The sequence below is a fragment of the Dipodomys ordii genome, unplaced genomic scaffold (assembly GCF_000151885.1).
Source record: "Dipodomys ordii isolate 6190 unplaced genomic scaffold, Dord_2.0 Scaffold49, whole genome shotgun sequence".
NCBI classification, from domain to species: domain Eukaryota; kingdom Metazoa; phylum Chordata; class Mammalia; order Rodentia; family Heteromyidae; genus Dipodomys; species Dipodomys ordii.
In genome coordinates this window covers 13,616,961-13,633,483 of record NW_012267265.1, presented here as the reverse complement: position 1 = coordinate 13,633,483, position 16,523 = coordinate 13,616,961, and the positions used below count along the sequence as shown (strand labels likewise).

At 36.5% G+C, this 16,523-nt stretch overlaps 1 protein-coding gene across 2 annotated transcripts in view; it reads right to left on the bottom strand.

Moving 5' to 3' along the window:
* The window catches only part of Arhgap24 (Rho GTPase activating protein 24), a 449,827-nt gene that overhangs the window by 174,827 nt on the left and 258,477 nt on the right, over positions 1 to 16,523 (bottom strand). Inside the window, exon 1 of one of the 2 annotated variants that reach the window (XM_013020204.1) lies at positions 4,173 to 4,443. The exons of the other annotated variant lie outside the window; for it this stretch is intronic. The gene's annotated coding sequence lies outside the window, so the exon portion shown is untranslated. Of the gene's footprint in view, positions 1 to 4,172; positions 4,444 to 16,523 lie in introns of those variants that run through there. 2 annotated transcript variants of the gene reach the window in all.

The following is a 16,523-nucleotide window of genomic DNA, read 5'->3' as shown; positions in this document are numbered from 1 at the left end:
AAATGTTCTCATAGCTATTATATGTTTATCACTCCTTGGGTAGGAAAGGCTTCTGGCATGGAATCTTGCCTTCTCTCTCTAGTATGAGAACACTTCAGTTCCCTGGGGATTTTCAGGGAGCAGGGGACATGGCTGACCTCTTACTCAGACACAGGAAACTATGCTTTCACTTCCTGCCCAGAATGAATTTCTCAACCAGCCATTGCTTCTTTGGGTAGAATACAGAAATTAGACAGAAACCTTCGAAGTCTAGTTTCTAAATGGCTAATATTTTGACTTACTTCTCCGAAAAACACCCCAAAAGAGTCCAAGGGTTTTTCATTTCCATCCCAACAGCTTCGAAATAAAAGAAAAGGAAAACAATCATATGTAGAATATTTATCCTAGTTTTATTCACAAAAGAAAAACCCAAACACTGAAACAATGGGGATCCCAGCAATGTGAGACATGTTCCAGTATGCACAGGACAGCACAGAATGAAATAATAGACAGCTCTGTACTGTTCTGTCCTTTGAGGTGCTGCCAGTGGAACAAAATAGGGGAAAAGATGTACAGGAGAACAATATACACTTTCCTATACTCCAACTGTACTTTTTCAACTATGGCTATAGATTTCCGATCTCTTCATTTCATAGAGATTCAGAATTTCAGCTCACTATTTGCTAATACCAATTTTATAATTCATTAAATAGAAGTGCTTTAGCATGTCCGCATAGTAAACTAAGTAAACTCACATAGTATAATATAAAACATAGTAGCTTGGGCACCATGTTATTTACTAATTTCCTTAAGTTTCGACACTTAGATTCATTCAACAAACTAGGTTCTAGAAAATGAATCTTGGTTTTGACTACATCACCACTTAAATTTGCCTGGAAGCTCTAAATTAGTACCTTTGCCAAGAGAAGTACATTTGGACATACACAGGTCAAAATTAAGCATCTTTTCTTTTCTGAGAGATTATAGTTGAATGTCAACTAAATGTGGACTTTTATGGGAAAATAACGTTGCAACCTCAGAAATTTCAAAAGTGCCTCTGCTCTGGCTGTGTTCTCCACTGGTAAGTAACCTGGGCAGCTGTATGAACATCTGGCTCACTGACTTCTACAAGGGGCTGAGATCTGAGCTCCAGCTGCATTAACAGCTCTAATCCCAGAGATGACAAGAAGACTTGCAACGTAATATCAGTGGGTGTCAACATGCTTTCATTTATTTAACTGGTTACATCCTTTTCCGTTTTTTGAAAGTTGAAGTCTTTCTAAGTATGTACTCATAAAGGTTTTGAATTTTCAAGAAATCAAAGTTTGGGTGTTTGGTACTAAGCATGCATCCTCAAATTTCTTATTTAACTGTAAATGTGAAAATGAAATATTAACGAATATAGGAAATTCACTCAAAAAAAGCTTTTTAATGCTGACTTAAAACTGTATATTTGGTATTTAAGGGATGTGTGCTTCCATCAAAATAACATTTTATTTAAAACAAGTTATTCCATGAACAAAGTAGGGAGCCAAAGCCCACAAAGTTTCTAGACAGCTTTATAGAAAAAGCTTCCAAATATATCTAGTCTTCAGGGTTTGGCTCATAGCTGCAGACAAAATTGTGACTGTGTTTAATTCATTGTTTCAACAGAGCAGTGTGTCATACATACCACAAGATGCCTTAACACTCAAGAAAAGTTTCTACAGTGAATATGTAAAACTTTTCTCAAACATTGGGGGGAAGAGAAGATACCACTGGCTCACTTCTATAATCTTCACTACTCAGGAATAAGGTTCAAGATAAGGCAGGCTGAAAAGTCTTCTAGATTCCATTTCCAAAAATAATCAGCAAAGAGCTGGGCTGGAGGCATGCCTCAAGAGTTAGATCACCAGCAGCAGTGAGCAAACAAGTTCAAACTTCAGCATAAGCAAAACAATTTTTTTGAAGGGCTTCTAAGTTACTCTTCTCAATGAAGGTGTATGATTAACAAAGGATTCTCATCAACACCCGATTCTAGTTAAAATTGTCCCAGACTCAGTTTGTAGCTTCATATCTCAATCTAATATATCCATTTTTCTTTCTTGCATCAAGTTAAATTAATAAAAGCCATTCCCATAATTATCAAGACTATTGAGAAACCAGTGGGCTGTTTTCCTTCTGAAAAGCTCAATGTAAAAATATTGTCAGATAAAAAAATCATATTATCATACATTGTGCTACACAAGTTAAAATACATAGTTGAGAAAACTGCTTTGTAAGTACTTTTCAAAGAATTTGCAAGTAAGTTTGAATACTGTTCTGAAGATCATTGAGAAAATTAGCCTTGATTTATTCAATTTAGTTCATTAAAGCAGGATCTCCATATAGAAGAACTTCAAAAATTAAGAATGTATCTTACCTTTTCTTTCTTTTCTACAATACCTATTATGCTACTTCCCAACTTCACACACATGTGAACAGCATATATATGAAAGGGACTAAAATAAATCCCTAGTGTTTGATTAATGCTATATCTGTCCCTGAGGACTCAGATAGTACTGATTCCTGGACATACACCTCCAGGAACTTCATTAAAAAGGGAACAAACAGCACTTTCTGTATCTGCTGCAGACACGTGTTACATATTCCTCACCCACTTCCATGGCAACCTCTACCACAGAGCACAACTAAGGGCTTGGGCACAAGCCAAAAGTCTCCTGAGCGCCCAAAATAGATGTTGCTGTGTCTATGCCCTTTTCTCATAAGAGACTCTGTTGAGCCTCAGATAAAGTCAGTGCCTCTGGTTCCATCTTTACTTCTTTATAAGTTGAGGTTTCCTCCCCAGTTTTTATGCTTACAACACAAAATAATAATGGTTTTACATGAGTGTCTGGGAGCCATTAGAGGAATACAAACTATCCAAGGGTAAGTACTTACTCATTTCTGTTAGGAGTGGGAATGCAGAGAAGAAAAAAAAAAGTCCTATGAAATAAGAATTTAAAAACTACAGTGGTCATGTGACCTGTTAACATAAGAGCTAATTGTCTCCCACACTACAAGATGGACCCAGAGCGTTGTCTCATTAGAGACAAAATATTATATATAATCTGTACCGATGAGCATGTTCAACCATTCATAAAACATCAAATCATATCTTGTCCCTTCCAGAGAGGAATCTAAATATGCAGTGGCATTCAGAAAAATGATTATCCAAAACTTATTAAATTCTTCCAAAGCCCTTTGGGATTTTCATTGGTAAAGTTGTAAACTTTGTTTCCCAGGAAGTTCACATAGGCAGAAACTCTTGTCTCCATTGCTTGTTAATAGACTCAGTATCAAATATTATTATATTTGTGAGCCAGGCCCCTGGGAAAAGAGTGATACCTTAAGAAGGGGCTCACAGGGTGTTTTCTGACCTCAACAAGTCTATTTCAGACGATCTCCCATCTTCTGCTCTGGTAGCCCTTCCATAGCTCCATGACTTGAAATCTAATTACAAATGTTACCCTTTTATTTTAGCAATGCTTCCACTCTAAAGTGCATGAGTGTAACCCAAATAACACTTATTTTCTCTGCTTCAGAAGCAAAGAAAGGGTTAAAAATCTAACAGTTAAACATAGATGCAAACACCACAGGGTAAAACCTTAATTCAAAAAAAAAATTTCCAGGTCACCATCTAAATTAGAAAAAAAAAAATTAAGGTCATCTAAAACTACCCAGCCACAAAATGGTTACTGAGCCAGAGTGAATCAGTGAAAGTGCCTGGGCTTGTCCTCTCCTGGTCCTCGCCTTATCTGATTGGCTCTATATCGATTCTATACTTCCAGTCAAAGATGCATTAGTTCCCTCCCCCTCAGTTGAGAACCCTGTAATGTTTAAGCATATCTCTGTTTATCCAACACAAACAATAGAACACACAAACCATGGAGGGGAGGGTGGGACAAGATGTAACAAAGGCATAAAAATCTGAACAGTGGAGCTTTAAAATAAAATGAAAAAAAACCCAATCATCTAGTTCCTGATAACAAAACAAAACAAATTGCTTGGATTGTCAGCCCCCCAAACCACACAGCTACAAAGCTAAAATATTTTAAAGAGTTCCTCTCAAAGTCACAGTAGGCTGAGAGAAAAAGACAGCCAAAAGACCACAGAAGACCTGTCTCCCCGCAAACAAAGCAACCCTGAAGATTTCAATTGGTAAAAAACAGTACCTTATAAGTAACTCGCCTTGTCTACTCCCAGCTGCTCCCAGTGGTGACTCTTGCTTAACTGTCTACAGACTTCAGTTTAAAGTTAATTCTGTTGGCAAAAACGTCCAGAGCTTGTCTGGAAAATACTGTTTGGACATAAACCATTCCTTTGAAAGCAGTGGTATCTATATTTAAGTTTTCTTGTAGACAGGGATATAAACTCTTCCTGTAGCTAATTTTCTTCCTCCTCCTTCCCCTCGGACTTAGTCAGTATCCTCCTATCCCATATATTGAAACAGACAGAGACGGGGAGGAAAAGCCTACAAGGAAATATACCTTAAATAATGTAGTATGTGAGCATTTAGAAAAAAAAGTCAGAAAAAAATACAAAGATATCACAAAGCTCAGCAAGAGCTTAAATATAGAAGTCCAATGGTCTTCATCTACAGATAAGGAAACTGAAGCCCAGAGAAAGTAGGATTTATAGAAGTTCACTCACTTTCCTTGTTAGTGCCTCAGTTAAAAGACAGCTGGTTTCACAATGCCCTGCTCTCTCTGCTATGCTATGGTACCTGAGGGGAAATGATTTATCGGTTTCCTCTGTATTCTTGTATAGTACTCAAAGGATCTGGCAGAGAGCAGTAAAACGATTAGGGTGTGAGAACCATCTGTCTCAAAGCAAACATCGCCCTTGGCTTAAAAAAAAAAAACACCTTAATACTGAAAATTTTCTTAGAATGCCCAAATGTCTCTGCATACTTAGGATATAAGGTCTTCCTTCTTGCAGAATATTGATACAATTCAAGAGTTGTCATTTTTTCAGGGGATGCTAATCTCTATTAGCCCTTAGAGAAGACTACTTGGGTGAAGACACCGCTATGTCAGGTGTTGAGGAGGCTGGTATTTCTACCTAGTAGCCAGAATAGATAGCGATATGGCTCTGGAACTAGGAACACATCCCAATTTGTTAAAATATTTTCTTTTTAACCATACACACAGCTTACTTATGGTTTATAATTCCTACTATTTTTTTTGTGATGCTAGGGATCAAACCCAGCCCCTACCTTTATAAGTATTTTTAAATACTTTGCTAAGTAGAGGAGAAACATAATAATCTTACTGTTTTTCATAGAATATTTCCGACTTTTATGAAGAAATTAACTGAAGGAGTGATATCCCTATCTTAGTTACATAAGATTTTTTAATTTGTGAAATGTTTTCTAAAATAAATTCACTAATTTTATAAATATTTGTTGAATCTTGGCAAAATGTGTCTTACATTTCCCATATTAGAGTAACTAATGAACAATCGTGTTTTAGAAAAAATGAGTAATTTTCCTACAAAATCAAAGGGCTTCGATGACAAGTAAAGCCAATTGTCTATGTAACTATTTTTGTATTCATTCCACTCTTGAAACGTATGCCTCAAGTTTTTTGCAAGCCATCTTCTCAGTGCCCTAATGTCAACGTCCTCTGCCCAAATCAGAGCAGCCAAAATGTAACGTGGACTAGATTGAAATCACTTTGGTCATATTAATCTTTCTATTTGACCTGGCTCCTTAAAGATTAAAGCAACATTCATTTGACCTCTGTAATTCAAACACATAATGAGCAAATACACAGATCACTCATTTTCAAACTGTTACTCAGTTTTGATCTCAAAAATTCATTCTAGCTTTAATATTTCTCATCTAATTTGGAGGAATCTGCTTTTATTGGTCTTAGGCAGAAAGTAATGCACGTATGGGCAAATAATTATAAAAAGCATAATACAATGTGATTTAATTTCTTAGGACAGTTTTCCTTAGGTATGGGACACCAATTCTCCAACCTCAATACAAAAACAACTGACATTTTTAAATAAATTGACATTGTGAGAGAAATCCTGGGAAAACGTAACATGCTTTTTGACATAGGGTAAGATCCTTTTCTCCATTCTCCAGTAATGATGCTCCATGCAAATGGAAATCTCAAAGACATTGACATAACTTTATAGCTCACACTTTAAAAAAGCCTTTTACACATTACTACACATTGCTGGGACTTAATAACAAAAACTTTCTCATTTTCTTTTCATTCCTTAAGCTTTACTTTTGATGGTGGCTGTTTAACCTTGTGTCTGACAGAAGGAGCAGGAAGGAAATATGAATAAAATCTTGAAAGAAAAGTAGTCTTTGAGGAGATCAAGTGAGTCAAGGTGATTCAGGGTGACTCAGGGTGGCCTCAGGAAGTTAGAGGTAAAGAGAATCACGTATAAGGGGCGAGGGGTGGGGGTGGGGGACAAAAACAGGCAGGGTCTCAGTTGTAGACAATGGATTGTAGGCTTAGAATTCAAGAACCAGCATCTCTTAAAATAAGTTAAGTGATACAGCCAACTAGCAATTTTGGTGACAGGGCTAGCAGCAGGAAATTGGCTCTCAAAGCCACTTTGTAATTGGTGGCATGCTTCATCTCCACCATTGGAAGAGAAACATGTGCTGTCAGTATGTGAGTTCTATACAATCTCATATAGCTCAGTGTTTCACAATGATTTTTTTTTAATACTGTGTCCTTCTAATTTTGAGCTCCCATAGGTATTCTCCAGTTTATCCTACTTCAGAAAAGCTCTAGATTTCAAAATCCTAGAGTAGTCTGGAAGGGAATAGTTCCTGTGCTTCAAAGATGGACATGTGGTGTTAACTTTCACTGATGCATGAAGAACTCACAGCAGGGGTGAACTCCGGGGCACGCTATATTAATAGAGGAGAGCAATCAGAATTCTGCAACCCTTGATCTCCTCCTCTCAGCTTTCAGGTTTACAGTAACACTAGAAGAAAGCATGGGCTGTGGAATCCCTGAGAACTCTTTGGTGTCAGCAAAGAAAAGCAACTGGATCACAAAATGACAATCTCCTATGCTTGGGACAAGATTTCATACACGGAAGCTTTGAGTGCTTCCAACTGATGCACACACAATCTCATGCATTGGTCGTGTTAAATCAATGCACTTACACACTTGACCAACTACCACCTCTCACAATCCGTTATCCTCACCCAAACCAGAGCAATCGTTCTCCACACCCTCCAATGCTTTTCTATGCATTTTCCCATCATTACTCTCATTCTTTCCAATAGTTTTCTATTATTTTCATGTCCATGCTTTGCACTGATAGCCCATCATTTTTCTGCTCCACCCCTGTTAAGGTACCCCATTGCCCCCAATATAACTTGAAATGCCTAACCATATACTCTGAGGACCCTGTGACTTTTAGTGCCTGCTTACCATAAGTTCCTACTGAACTTCCCAACTTGCTCTGCGTATGTCTGACATGTTCCTTGTTCTTATTGTCACAGGATTAACTCTTCTCACTACTCACTAATCATTTCAAATGCTAATTCATCAAAAGAGAGAGATTTCCTGACCACTGTAGCTGATTTTTCCTTCTACTCACATTCTCAATCTCATTTTTCTCATCTTAATTTTCCTCCAAATTACTCACTCTAAAATATATTTTGTGGTTTTTTAACTTACATATCCCAGTTTAAATATGCTTATTATTCAGAATTATATCAGAAGAAAAAAAGAACAGAAACATGAAATTTAGGTTTCTTTTTTTTTGGGGGGGTCCGGTTGTGGGGCCTGAATGCTGGGCCTGGGCACTGTCCCTCAGCTCTTCAGCTCAAGGATAGAGCTCTACCACTTGAGCCACAGCATCACTTCTGGCTTTTTTCTTTTTGCTTATGTGGTGCTGAGGAATCGAACCCAGGGCCTCAGGGATGCAAAGCAAACACTCTACCACTGAGCCACCTTCCCAGCCCCAAAATTTAGGTTTCTAAAATCATATTATTACTCCCATTGATAACAATATGTGGCATGAAGTGGATATTTGATAAATAGGATTTTAATGGTCAGCTATATTTTCTGAATTGTTTACTATTCTCCAGTGAATAAATTTCTCATTTAAGGCTATAAGCAAAGAGTAATCTAGTTCTGCAATTCACTTACTCCAGAGTCTCCTGTAGTCAGCATCTTGGAGTCACAGGAAATAAGGAAAGAGCTCAAGCTAGTCTTTGGGTTGTTGTGGCTACATAAGCTATCACATCTAAGCACTTGAATTTTATTAACATAAGAGTAAGATAATATTCTCTTTCTCTCTTATTTTTTGTTGGTCATGGGGCTTGACCTCTGGGCGTAGGTGCTGTCCTTGAGCTCTTCAGCTCAAGGTGAGCACTCTACCACTTGAGCCATAGTGTCACTAAATAATATTCTTGATTTGTCAGAAAATCTTCTACAGATATGCAGTGTGCACCTGACTCAATATACATGATTATATTTTCTAGAAGGTATTTGGAATTTCTGGATATTTCCTTCGTTTCTTGAACTCAAGATACATTAAAAAGAATTGAAACACAAGGTACCTTGGAACAATTCTATCCTGCCCGAGTGGTGTCAGGATGTCTTCCTCACCTGCCAACATTTCAAGAGCAAAATCTAACTATTTGTATTTTAACATATATTTTCTAAATAAAAAAGGGAGATACCAGCAATTTTGAAGAGGTGAGCTCACAACATAATTTAATTTCTTATCTCAGCTTGGCTCCTCATTGACTTAGAACTCACCAAAGAGCTGAAAATTAGATTTGCTCTCCTGTACTATGTCCTACTGTTTCCTGATTGCTAGGTTTTGGGGCCCAGACACCCTGGGAGACATGACAGAATTAGCCCATTCCAGACCCAGGCACATCAGCAAAGTGTCTGTACTATGGCAATGCAGAGAAGCCTTCCTTAGGAGGAGCATGACTTTGTATCTGCAGCATAATACATAGCTCTCCTCTTAGGAACACTGCGAGAAGAAATGGCTAACATTCCAGGCAAGGACTTAGTCACACCTGGGCCATTTTAAGCAGGTCTACAGATGTAGAGCATAGAATGAGAGATGAAAACTAAAGATAAAATGCAGGAGGGGTAACATAAGAAAAATATCTTCTGTTTAAAAATCCCCTAAGTGCTACTGTTCTCTTCAGGATAAAAAAATCCAGTTTCTGCATTTAATAATAGGCTATTGTACAAAGGCATTTCAGTTCAATATAGCAGAGTTTTAAGAGGTTCTATCCATAAACAGAAGGACCAGGTTGCCTAGGCATCACCATGTTCAGATTTGAGTTCAGCTCACAAAACAACTGTATTTTCCTAGTTTCTATGGAACTTGTGTTTAGTTTGCCTGCAAAGCACAAATCCTTCATCAAATTCCTCTTGGTAATCTAATTATTTTTAAGCCTAGAAGACTTATTCACGTACTATATTAGGACAGCTAGTAGAAACCAGAATGAAAGTAAACTTGGCAGGTAGCCTAGTTCCATCAAGTCAAATGTTGAGTTTTGATTTACATAGTGTTTGAAGTATAATTCTATTTCAGTGAATCTAGGAAGGCAAGAGGTAAAACTCCAAGACATAGAAAAGAGAAAGCACAGACATCACTCAGTTGGGACAAAATGCTGTGACATATCCTCAACTTGGAGTAGGAAAATTCCTTCTCCAGCATATTTTGTTCTCCTTATGCACAGGATAATAATATACTGTTCGATTGTTGACTCTGAGAGGAAATGGAGATACTCTTTTTTAATTCTAATGGGACTTCTTCAGATAAAAACAAGGATGGAGAGAGGAATGGTGTGAATACAGTCATAAATGTAATGGAACCAGCCATTCACCATTGGCTCAAGCCTGAAAACTTAGCTACCTAGGAGGCTGAGATCTGAGGATTGCAGTTCAAAGCCAGCTTGGGCATGAGAGTCTGTGAGACTCTTATCTCCAATAAGCCACCAGAAAACTAGAAGTGGCACTGTGGCTCAAGTGGTAGAGCACTCACCTTGAGCTAAAGAGCTGTGGGACAGCACCAGGCCCACAGTTCAAGCCCATGATAGACAAAATAAATAAATAATAAAAATAATAGCAGAATCAGACAACTTAAAGGATGGGTATGGCTATGACTGATGCAGAGAGAAGAATGGAAGGAGTGACACTGATCAAGATGCATTTTACTCGTAAATTGACATAACTGAAATCACTTTGTGCTACTATTTATAGGCAAATTAGGACATATATCATACCATTCAGGAGGCATTATTGTTGGCCTTTAGATAATGTTAGTATCAGGAATGAGGCCTTAGAGTAATGAGCTCCTAAAGTGAAGTAAAACAACAAAACTCAAGGATTCTTACACAATTTGAACAGAGTTCCTCACAACTCAGTCACCAAGGCCACAACAACTGAACTATTTGTGGTATTCCGTAAGTTAACATTAGTCTCATAGCTTTTTTTACTTGAAAAATGGGTATCCCCCTCATCATAAATAAGTCACAAATAACAGGCTGTGATGGTTGATTTTACACATCAACCTGACTGGGCTAAGGAAATATTTCGATACTAAAAGAACTGTTTCTGGGTGAATCTATGACAATGATTTCAGAACAGATTAGCTTTGCGTCAGCAGAAAGGTGAAGGAATCCCATTCAACCAGTAGGACATGCATACATCACATTTGCTCTGTTTGAGCTGTGACATCCATCCTCTCCTGTTTTCAGATATTTATTTCCTGGGTTTTGAAACCATTGGCCCCTGACTGAAACTAATACTCTTGGCTCCTGGGTTCTCAGGCCTTTGGGCTCAGACCAGAACTATACCACTGCTCTTTCTGGGCCTCCAACTTGTAGACAGCAGATCACAGGACTCTCAGCTTCCACAATCATGTAAACCAGTCTCCTGTTATAGGTCTCATGCTGTGGGTCTACGCATCTCATATTGTTTCCCTTTCCTGCAGAACCCTGACTAATACACAGATTTGCTTGCCTAGATAATGTATCTGTATAAACATTTTAGCTCTATGATACGAACATATTAGAGCCAATGGATGCTCTAAAGCTAGTTTTAGTATTTAAAAATCAATACAGGCTTTATTTTGTCAAAATACTGATCATCAATGAGTCAGCATGAACAAATACTAACATGAATCAAACTTTATTTCTCTTACCCCACTCGAGAATTGCTTTCTGAAATGTGCCTATTCTTCCTTCCCAGGCCAGAAAGGAAGAAGATGGGCAAGTGCAGAAAGCAAAGATCCCCTGGTACAGATAGGATATCAGTCAAAATTAATTAGCTTTTTAGCCTTGGCTCATTCAGAAACTAGCTATGTGTCTGTGGACAAAACATTGTACTTTGTTGAGACTCAGTTTTCTCTTATATAAAGCAAAGGATTTAGTAAGATTAATCTGAAGTTTCTCTCAGATGAGAATTTAGACTATTCTTTGAAATAATTATCTCCCATATGTTTTACATTTACTTAGGTCTTACTTATCTCTGAAGAATGAGAGGATGTTTATTGTATGATAAAAATTAAAACATCCAGTTATTGACAAAACAACCCTAATTGTAACAACAATAATGATTTTTAAGGCTCCCAAGAATACAAACATAGAGGGTAGGGAGAGAAGTCTTCCTTTCTATTGTTTAGTTGTAAAATAGGACTATCAGCACTCTCTTAAGGGAAAAAGCATCAGACTTAAAATGTAAAACCAGATTGTGCTTAATAATCCTTAATTCTTAAGCTTATGTAGCTCCCCAAACACACTAAGGATCAAGAGCTCCTGAGTTCAGACAGAAGAAAGGTTTCTCCCAGAAGTGTGATGTTCCTTCCCTATACTGTCATTTTTTTTCCACAATGAAAAGCTGAATCTACATTTATAAGATAGAAATATCGGAAAGGAGGACAGGAACAATCTCCCTGGGCAGTAATTTTTGACATGTTTGTCTGTAATGTTTGACAAACATTGTTCAGAAAAAAAATGCAAACCTATTGGCCAGCACTGAGTTATTGAACCAATCCTAGGACTCAAAAGAACCAAGTAAAAGGAAACTAGACTTGCAGATAGCTTCAGATAATTTCATTACTTTGTAGTACAGAACTAATATATAGAAGTAAATAAGCATCTAAGTTAAGAATTTAAAAATCTTCCCTCGAATTTCACGAAGTTCATAAGCACTAAGAACGCACAGCAGATGATTGTACATTGAAATATCTCTCTCCATTATCTATCTATCTACCTACCTACCCAATTTGCATATACTTAACACACATACCTAGTATGTATAAACAGAAATGTTTTAGTAAAAGAAGGACATGTTCTTTTTTTCCATTTTTTTCTGGCATAATTATTGAATTTGTAGAATTGTAACAATAGATAAGCAGCAAATCAGTAAGTGTGTCTTTCTTTCCTACCATGAACTTTCTTTCCCTCATCCTTAACTCACTGAACTTATCTGTAGAATTTATTAGGTGGCTAAAAGAAATTAATGTAATGATATTTGAGTAGGACTCAAGATGCTCAGCAAAATGAGTATGTGGTGAATATTTCACAACTTGAATCAATGAGTGAATCTCATGAATGGCCCTCATTTTATCAAATGGGAGAAGCAACTGGGAAATATATACATGTGAGCTATTTCCCACACATTCATTCCACTTTTTTTAAAATCAAGTGTTCAAGAATTGAGTCTTTGAGTGTGACTTTATTATTGATTTGTCTGCTTCACACCTAGTGTATTTTTATCACCATCAGATGAATACTAATAAAAAATTGACTTATACATACTTTCTTCCTTCATCATAAATAAATTGGGCTCTGTAGTGACCATGTTAATCAAGGCATTGCGGATCTGTTAATCCCAATCTTTGCTGAATTTACAGTAGCTGAGATTAAGGGATAATAATCTGTTTATTGTTAACTTTAGTTCTTAGGATCAGCAAGATATTGAAAGAAGAGAATTTTCTGTCTCTCCTACACCTTTGAGCTCAACCTTGGTTATGTCTATCTTTATTTATTTGCATTTATTTATTAGACTCACAAAGTTATTTTAAAGCTTCCAATCAGCCTTATCAACTCAGTTGCCTTCTTTCCTGCTGTGATTTTTATCACTGACTTGGAGCTCATGACTACTGAAATTCATGTTCCTTCACTTCTTACATAAGGAATAGCATTGAGTACTCAGAAAGATTTTTAGATTTATACAGTTTTACCCACTCTTAGTTTTTGTTCAATCTCTATTTCTCAAGCCATTCTTCTTTGATCACAGCTTTCTTTCTTGTCTTTAAATTATGCTATTGTTATTGGAGTTATTTTGCTATATTACATTTGCAAGTTGTCATGCCAGTTCATCTCACTTTGCTGATGGTTACCACAGTATCCATACCTGAGACATTCATTTTCCCTGTGACCATAGGGAAAATCTCTTGACATTTGTCCCACTTGAGAGAACATGATTTGTCATTTCAGCAAAAGATTATTCATGAGTTTATGCATTGTTTTCCTCAACAACCACTTCCAAGAGCCAAGTTATAAACAAGATTAATATTGCAAACATTGTAGTCTTCTATTGGCAATATGTACACTGTATTTTCCAGCCTACACATCTGAAGATCATTTGTCAGATGAAAACAAGGTAACAGATTTACATAGTGATGAGTCTCTTCCTGTCTTCAACATGATACTTCACTTGCTAATATCAATCAGAAAAGGTTTGCTAACTTTGCCAATCTATGTGACAAAGAATAGGTAGATACATTTTCATCTTCCTTTCTCCCAGGTACTCAGATTAATTTTGTTGTGATCATTGGTTTTGTTGGAACTAGACTCTTTGCATAAGTGTGCAGTGGTTTTGTAGCTACCAACAGGCAAAACTTTCCCCCTTTCTATAGAAATTCAATATATCATGGATTTTAGTAATGCGGATTTTAGGTATGTGATGAAAAATAAGCATTCCCAGGCAAATAATGTGTGAGAAATGTGTATGTGTGTGTGTGTTTGAGTACACAGCAGATACTTTAAAAAGTGTGTATAATATATATATATATATAAAATTCTGGTGTGGTGGTACATTTCTCTTAGCCTCCCAAATGTCACCATTTAGGAGGCTAAGAATAAAGGACTGACAATTTTAGAAGCTATCCTGGGATAGAGAGCTGCCTTGCTCAATTTCTGCCCCATCCCTAAAATGGACATATACAGATACCAATGGCCAGTTAGAAAGAACACAATTTGAGAAATAGTTAATACCAGAACATTAAATATTGTTACCTGAAGACTTGAATAAATGAAGAAAAGTACATATTAACAGCTGTTTGTTAAATGTTAAAACGGTGAGCAAGTTCTTGTTTGGGAAGCAGAGAAAAGCAGCTGGACCCTGTACTTTGCTTTGTTCTCAAGTTAGAGCTAATAAATTTTTGCCACTAGTGGGAAAGCACTTTGTCCATGGGCAATTCTATATTTCCTCCTGTTTAACTTTCCTTCCAGAAGATTTTTTTTTCTATTCTTGTGCATGCTATGTTGCATTGCTCACCATCTTTTGTCTCCAAGGAACAAGTATGCCTTCTGCCAAAGATAATGAGGCCCATTACCGTTTAGCATAAATATACAATTGAAAATTTACTTCAAAATGCAGATTTTGATCATAACCCAGGGTGGAGAGGAGAGTTGAGAATTTGAACTTTCCATGTTATATTGCTGCTCAAAGGGCTATAATTTCAATGACAATGACTTTTAAGACAAAAGTTTAATTTTAAGAACCTTGAAGTGTTGTGGTGGGTAAAACACAAGGAATTCTTTGTGCGTGTTAGACAGAACAATCCAAAAGTTTTTTCAAACAGTGTTATTGTTTTCTCCACATATTTCTTTTTTTATTATGAAAATAACCACATATTTAACACATACAATTATAGTCAAATTGTAATACTCAGGATGAGAACATGAGGACATTATTTTGATGACTGTCCTTTCAAGGGCTTTATTTTTTCTTATCTTGTTGATGTAACTTTAGGGTGAAAGCAGATAGTGAGTGAGGTACAAGAATCAGACTCAAGGAAAAGGGTAGTGGGTACACATTTTCAGAGTTGGCACATTGTGATTCAGAAGAATGGAAATAAAATAAATTCATGCAGACCAAAGCCTCCCACAAATTTATGACTGAACCTAAGTCTCATTCTTTACTGCATTCAAGTTTTCATTACCAAAGAACTATTCTGCATTCGAGATTTCATGCTTGAAATGGTTATCACTAACTTAGGGAAAATAGACTTTGCATCTGAGAAGCTGATCTCTGTCTTTGAGGCCTAGAATTAATTGTAATTTTATTTTCAGTTTCATGCCAAGCCCTCTCCATTTATACCTGATATCTGTTCCTACTGCTCTTCTTAGTTCTTTTGTTTCCTTTGTTCCCCTGAAATTGCAAATAAATACTCATTTGTTTTGTTTCATTCTATTCTTTAATATATCTGAAAAGCTTACTAACAAAGGACACCATACACCCAGAGATCTTTATTTAAACTGCCATTCTGCTTGGAGACATAAGGTAATATGTAAATTTTTTTATGCTTAAAGCCTCTTTTATCTGTCCCTAGAAATCACTTTATACCTTACTAAATCTTTCCACTCATTTTTTGGTGCTTATTTGCTAAACATTAATTATTTATTCAGAATCCATAAAAAGTACTTATAGTCTCTAAACTTACTATACAAATCAATCGAAACAAAGACCATAATTCTCTTCATTCTCCATCTGGATCACATATCATGTGCTCAAACTGAATTATTCTCATCTGGTTCACCAAGTTAAGATAAAAATCACAGTATTACACCTTTCACTAACTCTTGTTTTTCTAGAATATATCATATATTTAACTTGAAATTAACTTTAATTTAAACATTACCTTTCAAAAATTAAATTTTAATTTCCTATCCAGGACAATTCTCATGTCATGTAATTGATTTTAAACGTTAAACAAATGTTTGGTTTCTATTGTATGTCAGCAGACAGAGATAAACCATCTAAAAAGTGATAAGATATTTGGGCCAACAGAGAAAAATTTTGGGTCTTCTTTTTGATAATATAATCCTTTCTCAGGGCAACAGATAAGTGTACTGGCTTGTTTAAATATAAGTATACACAGATATATTACAAGCTATCTGAGTTGGAAGACATTAATAATGAGTTGTATAATGAGAGATCTTTGACAACTACAACAGAAAAAGAGATGTACTTAAGCCACACAAAAATTGCTAATAAAAAATGCCTCTATCCCTGAGACAAATCAAAAATCCTTTCTTGTTTTCTCCTCTGAGTTCATTGATCGTTAAAATAGAAAGAGAAAAGGGAGAAGAGTAAGAGAAGAGAGAAGGAGGAAAGGAGAGGGAGAGGAGGGAGTAGAGTGGAGAGGAAGAGAGTTGGAGGATAAGGGAAGGAAGGAAGGGAGGAAGGAATTGAAAGAGGAAGGGAGGGAAGGAAGGAGGGAGAGAGCAAGGAAGGAAGGAAAGAAGGAAGGAAGAAGGAAGCAAGGAAGGAAGG